Source organism: Anomaloglossus baeobatrachus, chromosome 9, assembly GCF_048569485.1.
Source record: "Anomaloglossus baeobatrachus isolate aAnoBae1 chromosome 9, aAnoBae1.hap1, whole genome shotgun sequence".
In the NCBI taxonomy this organism is placed as follows: domain Eukaryota; kingdom Metazoa; phylum Chordata; class Amphibia; order Anura; family Aromobatidae; genus Anomaloglossus; species Anomaloglossus baeobatrachus.
Genome location: NC_134361.1, coordinates 11,114,829 through 11,134,310, shown reverse-complemented (window position 1 = coordinate 11,134,310; position 19,482 = coordinate 11,114,829). Strand labels below are relative to the sequence as shown.

The 19,482-nt window shown below is 46.0% G+C and overlaps 1 protein-coding gene across 4 annotated transcripts in view; it reads left to right on the top strand.

The window, feature by feature from the left end:
- The first annotated feature begins 1,264 nt into the window (after window positions 1-1,264).
- Window positions 1,265-19,482, top strand: part of PCDH11X (protocadherin 11 X-linked) — a 1,518,547-nt gene continuing 1,500,329 nt past the window's right edge. Inside the window, exon 1 of one of the 4 annotated variants that reach the window (XM_075323062.1) lies at window positions 1,265-1,906. The gene's annotated coding sequence lies outside the window, so the exon portion shown is untranslated. The remainder of the gene's footprint in view (window positions 1,907-19,482) is intronic. The other 3 variants (XM_075323063.1, XM_075323067.1, XM_075323066.1) reach the window with 3 other exon arrangements.

The window sequence follows — 19,482 nt, the reverse complement described above, 5'->3', positions numbered from 1 at the left end:
CCCGGCTGCTGCCGCCCCTCCGCACAGTGGCCCCCTGCACTCACTGCCAGCAGGCGGGGAAGGGTTAACCATTAGGGGACATAATTGCTCTTGGTGCCGCAGCTTTTAACCACAGGGACCCTGTGATCAGAGAATTGCTCTATTATAAGCAGCATTTCCCCCTCGGAGCCGCGCACCAGTCACTGTACCAGGGGGATCCAGTGCGGGGATCCAGCCAGGAATCCCTGCTGCACAGCAAAGCATTAGACCATACACCGGGCATCGTACATCCAGCGCGCATCAGCCCTGCACGGGAGAGACGCTGCAGCCCTGCACGGGGGACGGGGGAGACAGGGGGAGACGCTGCAGCCTGCACGGGGGACGGGGGAGACAGGGGGAGACGCTGCAGCCTGCACGGGGGAGACAGGGGGAGACGCTGCACCCTGCACGGGGGAGACGCTGCAGCCCTGCACGGGGGACAGGGGAGACGCTGCAGCCCTGCACGGGGGACAGGGGAGACGCTGCAGCCCTGCACGGGGGACGGGGGAGACGCTGCAGCCTGCACGGGGGACGGGGGAGACAGGGGGAGACGCTGCAGCCCTGCACGGGGGACGGGGGAGACGCTGCAGCCCTGCACGGGGGACAGGGGAGACGCTGCAGCCCTGCACGGGGGACGGGGGAGACGCTGCAGCCTGCACGGGGGAGACAGGGGGAGACGCTGCAGCCCTGCACGGGGGACGGGGGAGACGCTGCAGCCCTGCACGGGGGAGACAGGGGGAGACGCTGCAGCCCTGCACGGGGGAGACGCTGCAGCCTGCACGGGGGAGACAGGGGGAGATGCTGCAGCCCTGCACGGGGGACGGGGGAGACGCTGCAGCCCTGCACGGGGGAGACAGGGGGAGACGCTGCAGCCTGCACGGGGGAGACAGGGGGAGACGCTGCAGCCCTGCACGGGGGAGACGCTGCAGCCCTGCACGGGGGAGACAGGGGGAGACGCTGCAGCCTGCACGGGGGAGACGCTGCAGCCCTGCACGGGGGAGACAGGGGGAGACGCTGCAGCCTGCACGGGGGACGGGGGAGACGCTGCAGCCTGCACGGGGGAGACAGGGGGAGACGCTGCAGCCTGCACGGGGGAGACGCTGCAGCCCTGCACGGGGGAGACAGGGGGAGACGCTGCAGCCTGCACGGGGGAAACAGGGGGAGACGCTGCAGCCCTGCACGGGGGAGACAGGGGGAGACGCTGCAGCCCTGATTCCTGCAAGTGACTGAGGGTGGAAGGATTCAGCAAAGAAGCTATCCAGGGAAGGGTGCAGGATTAGCATGCTAAGCCCCGCCCCCTGGTGATGTCACTGGAGGAGAGGAATGCAGCCTAGCACAGTGCTGGAGTCAGACAGCCGGCTGAGCTGCACAGAGATCCTCATACACTGAGCCTGAGCTCCTCACACTCAGCTCTCCAGCACTCACAGCTCTCCAGCACTCACAGCTCTCCAGCACTCACAGCTCTCCAGCACTCAGCTCTCCAGCACACAGAGCCCCCTGCAATCTACAGAGAGGGATCTGCCTTGCTCCCAGGGAATACTTCTGTTTTTTCCATCCTTTCCCATAATGAAGCTTGACCTCCCAACTTGGGAGTAGACTTTGGAGAGGGAGCGCATCTGCCTTGCTATGTGGAATTGTATTGCTGCCATCTGAGCTGCTCACCATTGGAAGACTCAGCCAGAACTTTGGATACTCCCTCGTCTTCTTCCAGGAGGGGACCCCCAGCCTTTTGCATGGAATGAAGAAGGAGCTATTGAATCCAGGGTTACTGTAGCTTTGAATGGTTCAACTTGCCAGCGGTGGGACTGCGCTCATCATTGTAGATGATGCTCTGGAGTTGCTGCTGCAGAACTATCACACCACCGTCTATACCATACAGGAATTAAAGGTAAGCCAGGAGCCCCCCATACAGGGACAGGGCAGCCCCCCCATACAGGGATAAGGCAGGCCCCCATACATGGACTGAGCAGCCCCCATATATAGGGATAAGGCAGCCCCCCTTTACAGGGATAAGGCAGCCCCCCTTTACAGGGATAAGGCAGCCCCCCTGCACAGGGATAAGGCAGCCCCCCATACATGGACTGAGCAGCCCCCCTATACAGGGTTAAGGCAGCCCCCCTATACAGGGATAAGGCAGCCCTCCATACATGGACTGGGCAGCCCCCCTATACAGGGATAAGGCAGCCCCCCCCATACATGGACAGGGCAGCCCCCTATACAGTGACTGGGTAGCCCCCCATACAGTGACTGGGTAGCCCCCCATACAGTGACTGGGCAGCCCCCCCATACAGTGACTGGGTAGCCACCCCAAACAGGAACAGTTCAGCCCTCCATGCTGGACCAGCACCAGGGCTGAGATACAATCACTGCTCCCTGAATTAGGATGCTGAGCGCAGAACTGGCAAGTCACATGAAAGTAAGCCTTGTTCTTCACATGCAAATCCAATAAACTGCAGTTGATGTGTGGCTGGTGATGCTGGGGGTGTCCATCACTTCCATGTACTGCACATGCAGGTGGCTGGTGATGCTGGGGGTGTCCATCACTTCCATGTACTGCACATGCAGGTGGCTGGTGATGCTGGGGGTGTCCATCACTTCCATGTAGTGCACTTGCAGGTGGCTGGTGATGCTGGGGGTGTTCATCACTTCCATGTACTGCACATGCAGGTGGCTGGTGATGCTGGGGGTGTCCATCACTTCCATGTGCTGCACATGCAGGTGGCTGGTGATGCTGGGGGTGTCCATCACTTCCATGTATTGCACATGCAGGTGGCTGGTGATGCTGGGGGTGTCCATCACTTCCATGTACTGCACATGCAGGTGGCTGGTGATGCTGGGGGTGTCCATCACTTCCATGTAGTGCACATGCAGGTGGCTGATGATGCTGGGGGTGTCCATCACTTCCATGTACTGCACATGCAGGTGGCTGGTGATGCTGGGGGTGTCCATCACTTCCATGTACTGCACATGCAGGTGGCTGGTGATGCTGGGGGTGTCCATCACTTCCATGTACTGCACATGCAGGTGGCTGGTGAATGCTTCCTCACCTCTTACTAAACGTGTGTAATGTAAGATTTTACCCTCCAGCGAGACAGCTGTGCCATTGCCATGCAGAGGCTCCTTCCTCAGCCTCAGTCATTTTTCCATTCCTTGTACCTGCATCTTATTAGGAGCCAGAAAAATAGAGGAATAGCCCATTGCAACTTGTGTCTTGTGGCATTATTCACATGTTATTAGCTGGAAGAGGAATTAATCACCAGTGGTCGGGGATTGCATTGATGTGCTGGAGATGCTCTATGGCCAGGCAGGAGAGCTGGGCTGCAGTGGTGAGGAGTGTGGAGCCTGAAGCCCTCCAGGCACCTGCTGGATGTGGGAGAGAAGATCATTGCATATGGGGAGCTAAAAGCAACTGGTAGGAGCCTGGAGCAGGTCCAGGGAGCTCATGTATTTGCTGTGGTAAAATGCAATAAATATATTTTGTTACACTGTGTTTATAAATATGTAAACAATTTAGTACAAACAGGAAAATATATACTTGGAGCATATGCAATAGAAAACATCTAGGCATCATGCTGGACAGTGCCCTGATCTCACAGCATGTAAATTGTGCGAGGCGCTCGCACTAACGATGTGCGGTATTTAACATGCCAAGCCAAGTGCATGAGAGGAGCTGGTGCTAGTGCTGAACAGTTCTTGTAGATTTCAATGAACAGACTCTCTGTTTAGCTGAGCCCATTCTTTGAGCATCAACGCAGTATTATTATGTGGAGACGCTGTAAAGCAAAAAAAAATCTATCCTCATCCTGCAGTGGATGCATCACCAAAAATGACCATCTGACAGCAACATGGGTGTAAGACGAAGGGTGCACGGAGAAGAGGCGGGTAATGGGCAGCCTGGAGAAATTAGTGTCCATATTATTATTATGAGATTTTTATTATGGGAAATAAAGGCGCCTGGCCGTATGATGCCATCTTCCTCTGCAGGGTGATATTGATTAATGTCTGTGCTGTAGATATATTCAACACGCACAAGTAGTGTCCAGGTAAAATCAATTTCGGAATAAAACGTTTTGCCACAGTTGCTTGAGTCGTACATAATGCAGACCAGTGCTCCGCATCAATCTCAGAGGAAGCTTTAAATTTCCCCGTCTAACAGAATCAGGCTGACAACAAATATACATCTTTCATGGGGGCTCTGGAGCCATAAACTAAAAAGAATGGCTGCTTTAAATAGCAACAGAAACTATTTGTGGTTGTCACCGGCATCTATCTATCTTCCCATCTGCAAGATGCACATAATTCCCCATATGTTGTCTCCATAATTCATGACACCGGGATACATGTTGTTACCTATCATACAGTAAATCCAGAAGGATGATGGTTTGTTCTAGGGGGTGAGGAAGGAGAAAAAATATAATCCAGCCAGGAAACGTGAAGATTCCAAGATTTATCTCACTTCTATTCTAGTGCCAATTTCCCACGCAGTGTTCCTGCTTAGTAAGACACATGGGGTGTTTGGATTTGGAAATGTGCAGGCGTTGGATTGTTCAATGAGCGGAAAAAAATAAAGATGTGTTGTTCTTAGAATGTGGGTCTTCAGGAACGGCAAGCCATATTTATTGTAAGGTTTGTGTAGAATAGGGATATTAGTTGCGATATTGGTGGTGCTGATCTTCCAATGGTGGACGATGAGGTTGTGGTCTATAATCCAAGGCTTATAATCTTGGAGGGAACCTTCCGCTGTCCTCGAATAGTCTTCCAGTTTCCTCATATGCAATCTCTGAGTTGACAATGTGAACTCAATTTTCCCTTCTTCATCTTTGAGCTTCTCGGGATAGGCTTCTTCCACAATGGAAGATTGAGAAGACGTCTATTCCGTGCTCGAAGGATCATTTCGATGCCATGTTGTAGTCTCTTCTGTGAGATTGGTTTTTCTGCTGAAGGAGAGATGATCAAAGATGTGAACCCGGGGTCTCCTCATACATTTGTATTCAACGTAGAGAAAAGTAATGAAGAAGTTCATGAGCAACGCTGTTTCTTCAAAGGTCATGATGGTAGTAAGGAATCATGTATACCATGATACAATAAATGGCCGGTGGAATGATTGCTGTATTTATGGCTTGTGGGGTCTATAGGTCAAGTTATCCCAAGTGAGCTGTGTTCTTCATCATGTTTATGACTAAAGAAGCCTGGGGTGGTTGGCAGTGCCAAGCGGCACAATCTATGAAGGTTAACAAAGGGAGAAAATTTGAAAAATAAGAACCAGCCACCACTAAATTTGCAAAGATGTAAGAAGGATCCACCAGCAGACGGTGCTGCCCTGATAGGGTGAGTGCAGCCCTGGGCTGAATTAGATGCGATATCTGCAGCCCACCTGAGTTTTCTTAGGAGCCGTAAGACCACATTGCGCATATTTTCCTATAAGATATCGGGAGACGGTCACCATTCTGTAGAATAGCACAAAAGACAGAACTTTAAAGCCTCAAGTTTTTTCATTCAGGGGTAGATCCTTGCCAGAAAATATAAAACGCTTCTTGCTTTAGCTCCTTCTAAAGCTTCCCGGTTTGAGGCTTCACTCTGCCCTTGTAATTGTCTTTAATGTGTAATGCAGAGAGCGAGAGCGGGATTATACAGGTTTTACATTTTCAAACTGAGGGTCTCAGTCTTTGACTTTTTGCCATCTCCAGTGTAAAAATAGGATTTAAATTTTTCATTTTTCCGTTTTGGGGGGTCCTTTGCAAAAGTTGTAACACCCTGGACAATTTAGGTCCTATTAAAGTATAAGTGCCCTCCTTGTGCTTTACTGTGTAAATATTAGATCGAGGGTAATTATTGGCATACTATGAGGATGGGGAGACTTGGACGGTGCAAGCATTGAGAGCATTATTGAAAAGATATGGAGATGACACATTCACCCAAGGTCAGATGTGGCGCAGCAGAATAAATGCCTATGTGTGTCCCACTTGCCACATTTACCTGTACCTTGCATTGAATTTGGCTACTAAATAGTTCATGAAGAGTGTACCCAAAGCTGCAGCGTCTGATGAAATGGAAGGAAAATGGTATTATGAAAATTATCATTTTGACACTGACTATCAAGGTTTAGGGTTCAGGTACCAAAAAGAATACAGGTTCAATGACCATCAAGGTTTAGGGTTCTGGGACCATCAAAGTTTGAGGTTCAGGGACCATTAAGGTTTAGGGTTCTGTGACAATCATTCTGTTCAGATTCAAGATCTTAAGATGTAGGTTCCATGGACCATCAAGGTTTAGGTTCCAGGAACCATCAAGGTTTAGGTTTCAGGGATCATCAAGGTTTAGTGTTCAGGGACCATTAAAGTGTAGATTCCAGGGACCATAAAGATTTAAGGTTCTGGGACTATTAAGACTTAGGGTTTGGGGACCATGGAGGTTTAGTGTTCGGGGACCAGCAAGGTTCAGGTGTCTTGTTTGCATCACTGTAGTAATTTGTTTACCAGATGTAAATGAACCATTCTCTAGGCGAGACCCTTCATTTATATCCATGTCCAGTAACCCATGAAGTCTCCCCGTTACGGTGTGTGTTGAAGGGGCACTGCAGTCTTTTCCAGGCGTGATGCTATTGTCAAACACGTCGATTCTGCTTCCTTTATAAGATATTATCTTTCTCATTAACAGTCATGATCCTTTAAGTAAATAAGTTTGTGTCTCTGTGCATGAGCGTGGAACCAGGGTCATCCTCCGGGACACGTCTTCATATGTTTTACCATTCGACAGGCTTAATGAGCAATTAGCTGGTGTATATGCAGAACTGATAACTAGTAGGAGAAGCAGAGAATTAGCAGAAGATGTCAACACGGTTGCCCCCTTCCCATACGAAGATCTATGTCTCTTTGATGCCCGTACAGTGTGGATTGTGTTGTATCCATGCACTAAATATGAAAGCCTTATCTTGGGCTTTAACCATTGACCGTATGAATATCTCTATCACTTAGGTCATAGAAAATGGAAACCTTGGGGATTGCAAGGAATATTTGATGCTAAAAGTGGACCAAAAATTCCTCCAAGACTCATCTATGTATCACTAGTATGCAGTAATAAGGATTGCAAAAATATCTGCACCCAAGGGCCGGCTAGAACCCTGTAGGATCATGCAATATTTGGATATGTAGAGCCAAGGAATTGTCTATGTTGACTGACAGTCCTGATGTTGATGTACGGATTCAGCAGAGCTGGGTTCATCATCTGACACATCTCTGATGATATCTTGAGGTGTTATCACAAGGTTTTCCATAGAACTGCAGGGAAAGGAGGTATAAAAATGCATCGCCCTAGGTCTACATGACAAACACCTGCAGCAGCGGGAACATGGGGCCATGTGCTGGGTTTGGAGGTCAGACCATGGGTGCACGACCAGGGATCAGCACACTAGTTGGATGGATGACATCTTGATCCCCATTAGATTTCATTGCCAGATATTTTTGGTACCAGTAACTTGTAGGTTTGGGGGGTTTGATGAAGAAGACGTACAACATGTGCAAGAAGTTGGGTTCATTTGAAGCAGAACATCTGATGTTAGTAATTCTTCACTCCAATGGACAGACAGGAATGGAGAAGGACAATGTCAGCCCTGTGGTTGGGCAGATGGGACGCAGCCTCAGAGTTTGTTGACTGCTTGCACTCTTTTCCTTCCAGAATAAGCGTACGAGGATGGAAACGACTGTTCGTAGCTTACAATGCTCTGATTATGGAGGGGGAGAGCCCTCGGCTGCTCATAGGCATGGTGGAGTCAGTATGAGTGGTTCCAATGTTCCCATGAGCCCCAAGATGGCTGGAGGGGCTATAATATGTCATAGGAAATATTATTAATTTAATAGTCAAAGACCCTTAAACACGTCCCCATGCAAATGCCTGCTGGGTTTTGTAGTTCCACAGACTCCATCCAAGCCCAGTGCTGATCTATAACGAGAGGACATGAGTGGACCTGTGATGTGAAGGCTCCCGATAGGGGTCGACATTGAGATTCTGAGTGTTGTTCTGTGCTGGTATGGCGCTTACAGTAAAACTCTTGGGGGTGGAAGGGAATTGTCTGGACAGTCATTGCATTTGCTTTTACTTGTTCCTTTCAAGATGAAATAACAAAGCGCTCGGTTTTTACTCTTGTAGATGAGATCTAATTTGATACAGAAAACTGCATTGTAAAGTGCAGAGATAACGGGCCGGCGCCGGTTATGTATCTGATCTAATGACTGTTCTCTTGTGGATTCTGGATCGGCTTCGTAACATAGAAGTTCATGTAACGCCTCCTGCCCTATTACTACAGCGTAGGCGCTTATCAGCATTACTAATTGCCTGCCCCCTTCCACCTACATCTGGCTTTGGTACTGAAGTGGTTAAACCTCCAGAACCCTTTCCTTTGGTGCTTGCTCTGCAGACGGGGAAATTTCAGCATTTTGTAACTGTGTTTGCAATACAATGAGGATACAATGAATTTGATACTTTTCTGGTTAATTACAATGTTACTTATTATGGCAGCTCATCTCTGTTGTCTTGCAGCCTCCGGGTCCCGGGTTTCGGCTCCAATCTGGTTAACGTCTACCAAAAAATTCATATTTTCCGGTTTCCTTCCACATTTCAAAAACAATTTTATTTATTTGGATTGTATCAATTTGCCGCATTGTGTGTGAGATAAGGATATCAGATTGTGGCCACCATTGGAGACTGATATGAATGGCGATAATCATTGTACAGCGCTGCGGAATATGTTGGTTTAATACACAAAATATGAATTAAAAATATAATCCACGAGTTGGAAAAACGATTGAAGGTGAATTATTTCTTTAATTATCAGCCGATGTTTCACAACAATAACAAATATAATAGAAGTTTCTAATAATTGAGCTGATTCTTGTGATTGATCCACAGAAGCGTTAACGTTCCCCATTGATACAATGTTACAGATGGTTGTAAAGGTCACAGGGGTCACATAATTTCCAGCAGAACAGAAGGAGGCTCTGATCTTGCAGCCGCCGTCTTGAAGTCACGCTCACATCTCCACAATTGCGCTCCGTCTTTCTCCTAATGGTTACAACTTACCAAAGACCTCACAATGTAAAGCTTCGTCAAGACAAATCCCTTTTACCCAGTAACACAGAGAATCTACACCGCCGCGAGCGGCGCGGCCCATAACGCGGGTCAATGCCTTAATAAGTAGGAGTGATTGCCAAATGAGACATCAGGAACAAAAAATTAAAATGACATCCAGACTCCAATTTATCAATATGGTGACCCCATAGTAGATGTGCACAATGTAAGGAAGATAATTGGTGATTGCAGTGAAGAGACTGCGCACAATGTAGGAATTAGAGGATCTTGTGACTCACGATACTGACAGGAGAAGATGTAAACATGTAGTGAGGTATGGAGGAATTTGGCATTGTCTTAAAGGGATAATACCAACTAATGATTAAAATCAATAAGTAGCAAGTGACAGCAGAGTAACTTGCTTACTATCTTTTGATTAATTTATTGCATGACTCCTGGGCCTACATTATCTTTGCTTCCAGCATTCCTGTAGATTGTGGCCCTATGAATTACCCCATCCAGCAGAATAATGGCAGTTATACACGTAGCCACGTCTAGTGATCGCTGTCCCCCGCTCAGTGCTGCTTGTACTCTATATAATAACCAGGCTTTCTTGCTCCACTTTCTATTAATAGTCTTCGTTTCTGCCATCATGCAGGAGGGTGCTCAATTCCCAAAAGCAAAGAGGTCTTCTGTGATTCCTATCTACAACTGCTATGTTTTAGGAGAAAGTTTTCGGTTTATGCCGTATATTATATGATCTATGAGAAAAGAATGTATAAGCACTGTGTTGACGGAATGATGGCTACATTACAGGGTTATGTACGGTGTCACCTGCCACTGAGAATTGGGATCATTTGTTCTTAATCTGTTTTATTACTAATAAAGGAACATTTTTGTATTTTCCTCTCCATTGTTCCGGTGTTCTTAGGGCTGGGAATACCGGAGGGCACAGTGGTTGGTGTTGTGGTCCAATTCTGACCAGGGTGGAATTTGGTTCTAAGTCTGATAACATTGATAAATAATACCGCCAACCCCTTGTATTGGCTTGTGACAGCTTGTCATTGGCTTTTTATTAGAAGCAAACTTTAACACTACCATGTAGACTGTATATATGCTGATAAATGCAGAATAACACTGTTACTTGGGCACTGTATAGTCCTTTTTATCGATGCACTCTATGGCGGTATTATACGGTGCATGGCTCAGTTATTAATAGCCTTCTTTCTCATCTCTTCTCCATCTTCCTGCTTGTTTTGCCCCTGGGTCTCTCTATATTGTGATCTGATTGTTTTAGTATTCTCTTTGATTATCTAAGTCGTATTTATAGAAAAAGACACAGAAAGATAGAAAATCTGTGGGTTGACTATACCGCCATTGAATCCCTCAGGGTTACACAAGGACATGAGAAGGTGGTGTGCGAGTATAATGCATGTGTGACCACGGCTGTGTAATCAGACTGCAATCAGGTCCCTATGAAATGATCCATATCAGTGCAGACGTTATAGGGTTAAGTACGTAGCGTAGCTGGAGGTGTATCCCCAGGTCCATCATCTGTTGAGCGGTCTTCATCCACAGGGTCATTAACACTGGATATAAAGGGGCGGACACACCAACGGGGCCCAGGAGGCACGGGGGCCACAGTCACCCCCAAAGCAGGTGGAATTGGGCATTATGAGGAGCTATTAGACTGGAAAGGGGCCATATACTGCTCCTGCATCAGCCGCTCTTCTGTCTGTGTACGCTCCTGTGGATATATATATATATATATATATATATATATATATATATATATATATATATTCTGCTCAAAAAAATAAAGGGAACATTTAAACAAGGATTTTGTATTTTGGTGTTCCCTTTATTTTTTGAGCAGTATATGTATATATTTGTAACAGCTATCTGTATGTTATACACTTCCAGTCTGCTTTTGATAAGCGGTGACGTACGGCTGCTGATCTGTTATTATTCGTCATGTGTCTTATTACATGAAGTGTCCACAGGAAGAAACATAGAATGACTTGTAATGTAGTGATGCGCAGGCTGCATTACCGCGGATGACCACAGATGGCGCTGTGTCATTGTAGTCTGGAGCTGATACTCAATATCTCCCACAGTCATATCCTGGAATATCTGCTGTGAAACCTGTATAGGAAGACGTGATGTGCAGTGAGGGGGTGTATTGTATACTTTTCATCCCTTTATTTAGGCTCCGGTGTTATTATTGTCTATGTGACCTGCAGTGAGCTCGGGACCCCGGATATCCATCACACACCCCTGGGTGAGGACCGTTTGTGTGCTCGGCTTATTTACGCCTCCCCCGTCTGACGCTGCGCTCATTTCACAGCTCGAATGTATCTAAACCACAAGGGCCGACAAAACAGCAGACGCTTTGGCTTGATAACGTCAGCGCGGTGGCAACGGGTCTACCCAAATAAGTAATTACAAATGGCAGCTGTCCAGCATGAAAGTTTAATTAGATGATTCTGGTTGTACATTACCATTGGCAGGATTAATATTAAATGCATCAGGACTGGAAGTGATTGATCTCAAATCCAGGCAGTTCTGCAAACTTAAACAAACTTTTCTACAAGACGAGACCACCGCCATATAGTAACACTGACGTGTGGTAATGGTGCTACTGTAAGGGATGGGGCAGCACCGATTATTGTCAGACATTAATAGCTGGGGTGATTGATGGGCAGGAAGACCCCGTGTGCCCTTACAGTAAACCTCTCCAGTGCTGATGGGTTTTGGAAACTGTTACATTTGTATTCTCCATATGTTGGAGATTGTAATACCGCATCAGATCTAACATTGTGAATCCTCGGACAGAAAACCCCAAACTCTACATATTTAGTGGAATTTTTACATTTAGTTTAATAATGGTATAATAAAAATACATTAGTGCCAAACAGTAACTGAATAATATGGCCATACAGTCGTCTACATCAGTACACCTACCATAGTGGCAGACAGGACCCATGTAACAATACTAGTGATTATGTAGCAGTACCTAGAACAGGGGGCTTACTATAGTGCTTCTATATCTGTACCTACCACAGAGCCCTTATGCCATTACTCTAGTGCTTTTATACCTATACCTTCAACAGTGCCCTTACTATAGTGCTTATATACCTGTACCTACCACAATAGTGCTTCTGTAACTGTACCTACCACAGTGCCCTTACTATAGAGCTTCTATAACTGTTCCTCCACAGTGCCCTTACTATAGAGCTTCTGTAACTGTACCTACCACAGTGCCCTTACTATAGTGCTTCTATAACTGTTCCTCCACAGTGCCCTTACTATAGAGCTTCTATAACTGTTCCTCCACAGTGCCCTTACTATAGAGCTTCTGTAACTGCACCTACCACAGTGCCCTTACTATAGAGCTTCTATAACTGTTCCTCCACAGTGCCCTTACTATAGAGCTTCTGTAACTGTACCTACCACAGTGCCCTTACTATAGAGCTTCTATAACTGTACCTACCACAGTGCCCTTACTATAGAGCTTCTGTAACTGCACCTACCACAGTGCCCTTACTATAGAGCTTCTGTAACTGTACCTACCACAGTGCCCTTACTATAGAGCTTATATACCTGTACCTACCACAGTGCCCTTACTATAGAGCTTATATACCTGTACCTACCACAGTGCCCTTACTATAGAGCTTCTATAACTGTTCCTCCACAGTGCCCTTACTATAGAGCTTCTATACCTGTACCTACCACAGTGCCCTTACTATAGAGCTTCTATAACTGTACCTACCACAGTGCCCTTACTATAGAGCTTCTATAACTGTTCCTACCACAGTGCCCTTACTATAGAGCTTCTGTAACTGCACCTACCACAGTGCCCTTACTATAGAGCTTCTGTAACTGCACCTACCACAGTGCCCTTACTATAGAGCTTCTGTAACTGTACCTACCACAGTGCCCTTACTATAGAGCTTATATACCTGTACCTACCACAGTGCCCTTACTATAGAGCTTATATACCTGTACCTACCACAGTGCCCTTACTATAGAGCTTCTGTAACTGTACCTACCACAGTGCCCTTACTATAGAGCTTCTGTAACTGTACCTACCACAGTGCCCTTACTATAGAGCTTCTGTAACTGTACCTACCACAGTGCCCTTACTATAGAGCTTCTGTAACTGTACCTACCACAGTGCCCTTACTATAGAGCTTCTGTAACTGTACCTACCACAGTGCCCTTACTATAGAGCTTATATACCTGTACCTACCACAGTGCTCTTACTATAGAGCTTATATACCTGTACCTACCACAGTGCCCTTACTATAGAGCTTCTATAACTGTTCCTCCACAGTGCCCTTACTATAGAGCTTCTATACCTGTACCTACCACAGTGCCCTTACTATAGAGCTTCTATAACTGTACCTACCACAGTGCCCTTACTATAGAGCTTCTATAACTGTTCCTACCACAGTGCCCTTACTATAGAGCTTCTGTAACTGCACCTACCACAGTGCCCTTACTATAGAGCTTCTGTAACTGCACCTACCACAGTGCCCTTACTATAGAGCTTCTGTAACTGTACCTACCACAGTGCCCTTACTATAGAGCTTCTGTAACTGTACCTACCACAGTGCCCTTACTATAGAGCTTCTGTAACTGTACCTACCACAGTGCCCTTACTATAGAGCTTCTGTAACTGCACCTACCACAGTGCCCTTACTATAGAGCTTCTGTAACTGCACCTACCACAGTGCCCTTACTATAGAGCTTCTATAACTGCACCTACCACAGTGCCCTTACTATAGAGCTTCTGTAACTGTTCCTACCACAGTGCCCTTACTATAGAGCTTCTGTAACTGCACCTACCACAGTGCCCTTACTATAGAGCTTCTATAACTGTTCCTACCACAGTGTCCTTACTATAGAGCTTCTGTAACTGCACCTACCACAGTGCCCTTACTATAGAGCTTCTATAACTGTACCTACCACAGTGCCCTTACTACAGAGCTTCTGTAACTGTACCTACCACAGTGCCCTTACTATAGAGCTTCTGTAACTGTACCTACCACAGTGCCCTTACTATAGAGCTTCTGTAAATGCACCTACCACAGTGCCCTTACTATAGAGCTTCTGTAACTGTTCCTACCATAGTGCCCTTACTATAGAGCTTATATACCTGTACCTATCACAGTGCCCTTACTATAGAGCTTCTATAACTGTTCCTCCACAGTGCCCTTACTATAGAGCTTCTGTAACTGTACCTACCACAGTGCCCTTACTATAGAGCTTCTGTAACTGCACCTACCACAGTGCCCTTACTATAGAGCTTCTGTAACTGTACCTACCACAGTGCCCTTACTACAGAGCTTCTGTAACTGTACCTACCACAGTGCCCTTACTATAGAGCTTCTGTAACTGCACCTACCACAGTGCCTTTACTATAGAGCTTCTGTAACTGTTCCTACCATAGTGCCCTTACTATAGAGCTTCTTTAACTGTTCCTCCACAGTGCCCTTACTATAGAGCTTCTTTAACTATTCCTCCATAGTGCCCTTACTATAGAGCTTCTGTAACTGCAACCAAACTTATACTGATAGGAGTAAATGTGAACAAACCAAAAGAAAAAACTCCTAAAAATATACTTTATTCTGATAAGTATTAAAAATTATGAGTATAAAAACACTGCTCATCCATAATAATTACAGTGAAACATTACAGTGGGTGCAATAGAGTGGTAGATCCGATTGGTGGGGACAGTGCTGATTTGTTTACTGTTCTCAGGGTAGGGACAACACTAGTGGTTGCACTAATTGCTCAGATAAATATCGATACGTGGATTGGGGGGAAGTAAACTATCTATCCCTCCCTATCCCCTACCTACCAGCGGAGGTGTACCATAAGTTATTGGGTACCCCCCGCTCCACGTCGTCTCTCCCTAATATCTCCCTACAAGCTAATCAATCAGATCCGGGAGACCCACCACCAAAGAAAGATAGTTGTGCAAATAGTCACAATAGATTTAGATAATTTGATATATTACAGCCTTTTACAGATGTTAAAAGGATCTCAGACCAAAAAATATTTCATATATAAATTGATATAAAGTCCCAGCAGGGAATGACTTATCTGCCGAGACCATCCAGTATTCTATCCCGACGCGTTTCCCCCCTATTTTTTCTAGGGGTTCATCAGGGGAATGATCCGAATTAGATCTCTAGGAAAAAATGACATATCCATCATATAATCTCTTGTTCTATTCCAATAAACTATAAGGTTCTCAACAAGCTGTGGAACTGCTGATATTAGCGTATGAAAGGGGACATACCTTATGTCTTAATAAATGACGGTCACAAAGACAGTATGGCATCAGCCGCCCATAACAGGGCATTCAGTCTGTGGTGAAACGCTGCTTTCAATATTCTGCAGGTCCCATAGTATCAGCTTATATCTTAGTAAATGACGGTCACAAAGACAGTGTGGCATCAGCCGCTCATAATAGGGCATTCAGTCTGTAGTGAAACGCTGCTTTCAGTATTCTGCAGGTCCCATAATATCAGCTATCAAAAATAACATATCCATGATATAATCTCTTGTTCTGTCCAAGCAAGCTATACAGTTCTCAGCAAGTTGTGGAACTACTGATATTACCGTATGAAAAGGGGGACATACCTTATATCTTAGTAAATGACGGTCACAAAGACAGTGTGGAATCAGCCGCCCATAATAGGGCATTCAGTCTGTAGTGAAACGCTGCTTTCAGTATTCTGCAGGTCCCTTGGTATCAGCTGTCATATCACACAGCTGCCCTTTCGCCATCACTGTCTTATATGTACTTTGGATGCTTACCGTTCCCGCCTCCCAGTTTCGCGCCGGAAGTGCTAGATGTGCCACTTCCGCATCCGCTCCCTGGGACTGCATCGTGACGCACCATGGCGATCAACCGGAAGTGATCCGGAGGTCACCTCCGCAGCTGCGCAGTATGGTGCGTTCCACGAGCTGCTAACCGGAAACAGTCATCCGGCGTCACTTCCGGTATGCGTCTTTTCTTTTCCTCCCCATATTATGCGTACCACAATGCCTCACTGGAAGCAGTTGATGACATCACTTCCAGTGTGCGGCTCCTCTAGGTGTCCCCACATATGCTATATACAATAGTTCCCAGTCAAAAGTAGTTAATAGTATTGGCGTGATTTCAATGAGAACCTGTACCTAATTGCACAAATATGAGTTAAATATATAGATAAGAATACTGACAGCAGATATTACTGTCAGTCAAAACAGCGACAAAATTGTCGAATATTAGCCTGGCTACACTTGTACTTATAATACCTCTCGGGTATAGCAATACTCATTTGACACTCTTAAATGAAACTGGTGTAACTAAGGACCTCGTTAAGTCCATTTGGACTGACTGTATCAAGTAAGAATGTCCACCGTGCCTCTCTCTGAAGGATTTTAATATCCCAGTTCCCTTTCCTGATTGGCCTCGGGACAACTTCGATTCCCTGAAATCGTATGCTCTTCAAGTCTCCTTGGTGACACATGTTCACATGCCTCGCTATAGGCGTATCACGTTTGTGAATTATGTCACCTATGTGTTCTCCTATACGAACACGTAATTGACGTTTTGTCTTTCCAATATAACTAAGCGGGCATGTGCAGGTACATCTATATACTAAGCCCTCCGTCCGGCAGTTCGTAAAGTCCCTAATATGAAAGACTCTTCCCGATTGGTGATTGCTGAAAGTTTTGTTCTGATCAATGTAGGGGCAAAACTTACAGGACCCACACCTAAAAGTCCCGTGAGGCTTTCTTTCTAGCCATGATCCTGGTGCTTTTTCTGCCACATAGTGGCTATGGACCACAAAGTCTTTGATGGTTTTGCCTCTTCTGTAAGTAACGCTCGGATGGGGTGTGATGTACTCACAAATGTCAGGGTCCGATCTTAAAATCCCCCAATGTCGTCTTAGTATATGCATGATCTTACTATTTTCATCATCATATGAGCCAATCAGTCTAGTGATCTTTTCTTGTTCAGGTTTAGGCTTAGGGGTTAGCAGTGTGGCCCTCTTTTGGTCCCAAGCAGATCTGAAGGCTGTCTGAATTACGTGTTCAGGGTACCCCCTTTCCCTAAAGTTATCTCGAAGCCCAGCTGACCTCTGTTGGAAATCATATAACGAGGAGCAGTTTCTCCTAAAACGGAGAAACTGCCCCTTCGGAATGCCCCTACGTAAGGTCTCAGGATGATGACTCTGCCACCTAAGCAAACTATTTGTTGCCGTTGGTTTGCGATAGACTGTCGTCCCCAAGGTACCATCAATGTTTTTGGTTAGGAGGATGTCCAGGAACGGCAGTCTATCACCTCCCACCTCACACGTAAACTTGAGTCCAAAGCTGTTAACATTTAGATGTGCTACAAACTTCAGAAAGGATGCTGCATCCCCCTTCCAGAGGACGAGGATGTCATCTATGTAACGCCCCCAGAAGATAATCTGGGGGTTCCACGTGACATCCTCGTCCCCAAAAACCACAGCATCCTCCCACCAGCCCAGGTATATATTTGCAAAAGTGGGAGCACAAGGGCTCCCCATTGCAGTACCCCTGAGCTGGTGGTAGAACTTGTTATAAAAGGTAAAGTAGTTGTGAGTAAGCACAAAGGAGAGGAGTTTGATTATAAAGCAGTTATGTTCTCTATATTGTACTCCTCTTGTCTCCAAGAAATACTCAACTGCTCTGATGCCATTGTCATGTGGTATACAACTATACAGTTGTTCGACATCAATTGATGTGAGGATAGTATCCTCGTCAATATGTATACCATCTAATTTACTCAGCAGATCTGATGTATCTCTGATGAAAGAGGGCTGTATATTCACAAACTCCCTCAATACTTTGTCCAAGTAAATACTGGGGTTTTGACCCATAGCATCAATACCTGACACTATGAGCCGTCCCCTCAGGGGATGTATCCCCTTATGGATCTTCGGTGTGGAGTAAAAAGTCGCTATTGTCACATCCTTTGGGGCCAGGAAATCCATTTCATCCTTAGAGATGAGAGTCAACTCAAACCCTTCCTGTACAATTTCAGTAAGGGCTATCTTGAACTCAGATGTAGGATCTCCAGATAGAAACGCATATGTGGCTTTATCTGAAAGCAGCTGGAGGCACATGGAGCGATATTGCTCCGTATTCATAATCACAATATTGCCCCCCTTATCGGAGGGCTTGATTGTTATGGCCTTATTATGGTCAAGGGACAAAAGGGCCTCTCTTTCTCTTTGTGTGAGATTACTTTTACTACTGGTCAGTCCAGGTCTTATCTTACGTATCTCCTTTGTCACCAGTGATGAAAAGATGTCAATACTCGTGCATTCAGTAGGAGGAGGCATCTTCCTATTCTTAGGTTTCAGGTTGGTGAATGGACCAACCCCCTTATCTGTTCTATCAGTTTCTGACAGGCTTGCCAGTAGTCTGACGTCTGGGAGCATACTAGGGGATATCCCCAGCCTCTGACACTCATTCAGATCATTATGCCTAAAGTGCTTCCTCCATCTGAGCTTCCTCAGAAACAACTCAAGATCTTTGACCCAAACGAAAGAATCAAAACGTGTAGTGGGAACAAATGATAGACCATAGCTCAGGACCCTCTCTTCCACTTGAGACAATCTATAGTCGGATAGGTTGACAATCTGTTGACCGTCCGTTTGGCCTCTGTTTACCATTTTTTGGTCTTTCTGTTGTGTCTTTTTCGAAAGGGATAAGGATCCCTCATCCCTAAAAAATTGTCCTGGTGTACAAAAGAGGCTGATGGTCCAAAAGAAGAGGAAGGTTCTGAACCCGAGGTATGTGCTCCTCGTTGGTCCTGATTTCCATAATGATTTTTGTTTTCCCCCAGAGTGCCACATCCTCTGGTCCCACCACGTCCAGCAGGCTGTATACCACCCCTGGATCTGTATTGACCTCTCTCTCTCGATCTACTCTCAGAGTCTGAGAGGTCCGAGGACGATATGTCGCCTCCTCCTTCTGTAAAGTTATAGGCCCTTCTCTGTTTGAAGTCTTCCAGATCCCTAATAAAGTGTTTATGTTTGCGGCTCTTTAAATTTTGTTGATATTTCTCTACTGCACCTTGTAGTGCCAATTCCTTGATCTGGAAGTCAGAGTCGGTATTAAATTTCAGGGCCTCTTCTCTGAGGGTAGTGAGAGTCTTACTGGTCTCCTCAAATTTCTTTTTTTCTTCTTCTAGGAGGATATTCATGAAGCAGAGCGAGGAAGCCACACACTCCTCCTCCCACCTTTTAAGGAGAAGGGGGGTCCTTACTCTTTCTGCCGGGATTAAATTGATTCTCAATCCTCTGGGCACTATATTATTTTTTATATAGTGTTCCAGGGATTGTAATTCCCACCAACTTTTTGCGT